The 5,000-nt window shown below is 38.3% G+C and overlaps 1 non-coding gene and 1 pseudogene across 1 annotated transcript in view; both read left to right on the top strand.

The window, feature by feature from the left end:
- Positions 1 to 109, top strand: part of LOC120285517 — a 179-nt gene extending 70 nt beyond the window's left edge. The window contains exon 1 of the ribosomal RNA XR_005544807.1: positions 1 to 109. This exon is cut by the window's left edge and continues 70 nt beyond it. This is a non-coding gene — a ribosomal RNA (5.8S ribosomal RNA).
- Positions 110 to 503: 394 nt separating this feature from the next.
- Positions 504 to 4,842, top strand: LOC120285524 (annotated as a pseudogene).
- The last annotated feature ends 158 nt before the right edge of the window (positions 4,843 to 5,000 follow it).

Raw genomic sequence — 5,000 nt, 5'->3', positions numbered from 1 at the left:
ACTGCAGGACACATGAACATCGACATTTTGAACGCATATCGCAGTCCATGCTGTTATGTACTTTAATTAATTTTATAGTGCTGCTTGGACTACATATGGTTGAGGGTTGTAAGACTATGCTAATTAAGTTGTTTATAAATTTTTTATAAGCATATGGTATATTATTGGATTAAATAATGATTTTATTCATAATATTAAAAAAGAAATGAAAAACATTATCTCACATTTGAATGTGAAAAACGAAGAGAAATATTTTCTTTTTCAATCAAATAATACTGAGAAATGTCTAGCATAAAAAATTGAAATATTTTTCATCTAGAATTGTCTCTTATTAATGATTCGAAAAAAAAAAAACTTGGTTATGTTATTATTCTTCGTTGGTTCGTTAAATGGATAAAAAATAACTTTGCTTACAAGAACTATTGGAACTATTTATAACGAATTTAATTGATTGTTTTATCATTTATATATAAAGAATTTATGGCAAAATATAGTTATATATACAACCTCAACTCATATGGGACTACCCCCTGAATTTAAGCATATTAATTAGGGGAGGAAAAGAAACTAACAAGGATTTTCTTAGTAGCGGCGAGCGAAAAGAAAACAGTTCAGCACTAAGTCACTTTGTCTATATGGCAAATGTGAGATGCAGTGTATGGAGCGTCAATATTCTAGTATGAGAAATTAATGATTTAAGTCCTTCTTAAATGAGGCCATTTACCCATAGAGGGTGCCAGGCCCGTATAACGTTAATGATTACTAGATGATGTTTCCAAAGAGTCGTGTTGCTTGATAGTGCAGCACTAAGTGGGTGGTAAACTCCATCTAAAACTAAATATAACCATGAGACCGATAGTAAACAAGTACCGTGAGGGAAAGTTGAAAAGAACTCTGAATAGAGAGTTAAACAGTACGTGAAACTGCTTAGAGGTTAAGCCCGATGAACCTGAATATCCGTTATGGAAAATTCATCATTAAAATTGTAATATTTAAATAATATTATTAAGAATAATGTGCATTTTTTCCATATAAGGACATTGTAATCTATTAGCATATCCCAAATTTATCATAAAATATAACTTATAGTTTATTCCAATTAAATTGCTTGCATTTTAACACAGAATAAATGTTATTAATTTGATAAAGTGCTGATAGATTTATATTATTACAGAGCGTTAATTTTTCGGAATTATATAATGGCATAATTATCATTGATTTTTGTGTTTATTATATGCTCTTGTATGATTAACAATGCGAAAGATTCAGGATACCTTCGGGACCCGTCTTGAAACACGGACCAAGGAGTCTAACATATGTGCAAGTTATTGGGATGTAAACCTAATAGCGTAATTAACTTGACTAATAATGGGATTAGTTTTTTAGCTATTTATAGCTAATTAACACAATCCCGGGGCGTTCTATATAGTTATGTATAATGTATATTTATATTATTTATGCCTCTAACTGGAACGTACCTTGAGCATATATGCTGTGACCCGAAAGATGGTGAACTATACTTGATCAGGTTGAAGTCAGGGGAAACCCTGATGGAAGACCGAAACAGTTCTGACGTGCAAATCGATTGTCAGAATTGAGTATAGGGGCGAAAGACCAATCGAACCATCTAGTAGCTGGTTCCTTCCGAAGTTTCCCTCAGGATAGCTGGTGCATTTTAATATTATATAAAATAATCTTATCTGGTAAAGCGAATGATTAGAGGCCTTAGGGTCGAAACGATCTTAACCTATTCTCAAACTTTAAATGGGTAAGAACCTTAACTTTCTTGATATGAAGTTCAAGGTTATGATATAATGTGCCCAGTGGGCCACTTTTGGTAAGCAGAACTGGCGCTGTGGGATGAACCAAACGTAATGTTACGGTGCCCAAATTAACAACTCATGCAGATACCATGAAAGGCGTTGGTTGCTTAAAACAGCAGGACGGTGATCATGGAAGTCGAAATCCGCTAAGGAGTGTGTAACAACTCACCTGCCGAAGCAACTAGCCCTTAAAATGGATGGCGCTTAAGTTGTATACCTATACATTACCGCTAAAGTAGATGATTTATATTACTTGTGATATAAATTTTGAAACTTTAGTGAGTAGGAAGGTACAATGGTATGCGTAGAAGTGTTTGGCGTAAGCCTGCATGGAGCTGCCATTGGTACAGATCTTGGTGGTAGTAGCAAATAATCGAATGAGACCTTGGAGGACTGAAGTGGAGAAGGGTTTCGTGTGAACAGTGGTTGATCACGAGTTAGTCGGTCCTAAGTTCAAGGCGAAAGCCGAAAATTTTCAAGTAAAACAAAAATGCCTAACTATATAAACAAAGCGAATATAATACACTTGAATAATTTTGAACGAAAGGGAATACGGTTCCAATTCCGTAACCTGTTGAGTATCCGTTTGTTATTAAATATGGGCCTCGTGCTCATCCTGGCAACAGGAACGACCATAAAGAAGCCGTCGAGAGATATCGGAAGAGTTTTCTTTTCTGTTTTATAGCCGTACTACCATGGAAGTCTTTCGCAGAGAGATATGGTAGATGGGCTAGAAGAGCATGACATATACTGTTGTGTCGATATTTTCTCCTCGGACCTTGAAAATTTATGGTGGGGACACGCAAACTTCTCAACAGGCCGTACCAATATCCGCAGCTGGTCTCCAAGGTGAAGAGTCTCTAGTCGATAGAATAATGTAGGTAAGGGAAGTCGGCAAATTAGATCCGTAACTTCGGGATAAGGATTGGCTCTGAAGATTGAGATAGTCGGGCTTGATTGGGAAACAATAACATGGTTTATGTGCTCGTTCTGGGTAAATAGAGTTTCTAGCATTTATGTTAGTTACTTGTTCCCCGGATAGTTTAGTTACGTAGCCAATTGTGGAACTTTCTTGCTAAAATTTTTAAGAATACTATTTGGGTTAAACCAATTAGTTCTTATCAATTATAACGATTATCAATTAACAATCAATTCAGAACTGGCACGGACTTGGGGAATCCGACTGTCTAATTAAAACAAAGCATTGTGATGGCCCTAGCGGGTGTTGACATAATGCAAAAATGTTACCGATCGCATGGGAGGCGCGTAGCTAGACACAACTGCGTAGTAAATCGAATCAAGCGGGGACTTGAGGAGAGAGGCTGCGTGGTCATTGTTGAACCAAGTCTGCAGTGCGAATCCGGCCTTAATAAACCGGACCTGGTGGCACTACGACAAGATCACATTGATGTGATCGACATACAAATTGTGACAGACGGACACTCTATGGATGATGCACACCAGCGCAAAATCAATAGATACGACAGACCGGACATACGAACTGAATTGCGTCGCAGATTCGAAGCCGCAGGTGACATTGAATTCCATTCTGCCACCCTGAACTGGAGGGGGATCTGGAGTGGTCAATCCGTTAAAAGATTGATAGCAAAGGGTCTCCTCAGCAAATATGATAGTCATATCATTAGCGTCCAGGTTATGAGAGGCAGTCTCGGTTGTTTTAAACAGTTCATGTACCTGAGCGGGTTTTCCCGAGATTGGACTTAGCTAAAACGTTTGGTTCAAAACATTTGCTTGCTGTCTTGGCATAACATCAATAAAGGCATAAACATCGCAAAACAATGGTTATATATAAATGGCTATGAGGATGGTTTTAGTACGTAGGCGTTGCGGAACTTCGGTTCAGATAGAGCAATGAATCGTGCATGCTAGGAAAACTGACCACACGCAGTGTTGGCAGCCCTAGTATCTTTCGATAGATTTCCATACCTCCGCGATCAAAAAAAAAAAAAAAAAATAGCCAAATGCCTCGTCATCTAATTAGTGACGCGCATGAATGGATTAACGAGATTCCTACTGTCCCTATCTACTATCTAGCGAAACCACAGCCAAGGGAACGGGCTTGGAATAATTAGCGGGGAAAGAAGACCCTTTTGAGCTTGACTCTAATCTGGCAGTGTAAGGAGACATAAGAGGTGTAGAATAAGTGGGAGATATTAGACCTCGGTTTGGTATCGTCAATGAAATACCACTACTCTTATTGTTTCCTTACTTACTTGATTAAATGGAACGTGTATCATTTCCTAGCCATTATACGGATATATTTATTATATCTTATGGTATTGGGTTTTGATGCAAGCTTCTTGATCAAAGTATCACGAGTTTGTTATATAATCGCAAACAAATTCTTTAATAAAACGATGCATTTATGTATTTTTGATTTGAAAATTTGGTATAACTCCAATTACTCAGGTATGATCCAATTCAAGGACATTGCCAGGTAGGGAGTTTGACTGGGGCGGTACATCTCTCAAATAATAACGGAGGTGTCCCAAGGCCAGCTCAGTGCGGACAGAAACCACACATAGAGCAAAAGGGCAAATGCTGACTTGATCTCGGTGTTCAGTACACACAGGGACAGCAAAAGCTCGGCCTATCGATCCTTTTGGTTTAAAGAGTTTTTAACAAGAGGTGTCAGAAAAGTTACCATAGGGATAACTGGCTTGTGGCGGCCAAGCGTTCATAGCGACGTCGCTTTTTGATCCTTCGATGTCGGCTCTTCCTATCATTGTGAAGCAAAATTCACCAAGCGTTGGATTGTTCACCCATGCAAGGGAACGTGAGCTGGGTTTAGACCGTCGTGAGACAGGTTAGTTTTACCCTACTAATGACAAAACGTTGTTGCGACAGCATTCCTGCGTAGTACGAGAGGAACCGCAGGTACGGACCAATGGCACAATACTTGTTCGAGCGAACAGTGGTATGACGCTACGTCCGTTGGATTATGCCTGAACGCCTCTAAGGTCGTATCCGTGCTGGACTGCAATGATAAATAAGGGGCAATTTGCATTGTATGGCTTCTAAACCATTTAAAGTTTATAATTTATTTTATAAACGACAATGGATGTGATGCCAATGTAATTTGTAACATAGTAAATTAGGAGGATCTTCGATCACCTGATGCCGCGCTAGTTACATATAAAAGCATTATTTAATACA

Source organism: Drosophila simulans, unplaced genomic scaffold, assembly GCF_016746395.2.
Source record: "Drosophila simulans strain w501 unplaced genomic scaffold, Prin_Dsim_3.1 Segkk39_quiver_pilon, whole genome shotgun sequence".
Classification (NCBI taxonomy): Eukaryota; Metazoa; Arthropoda; class Insecta; order Diptera; family Drosophilidae; genus Drosophila; species Drosophila simulans.
This window is presented reverse-complemented; position numbering and strand designations above follow the sequence as displayed.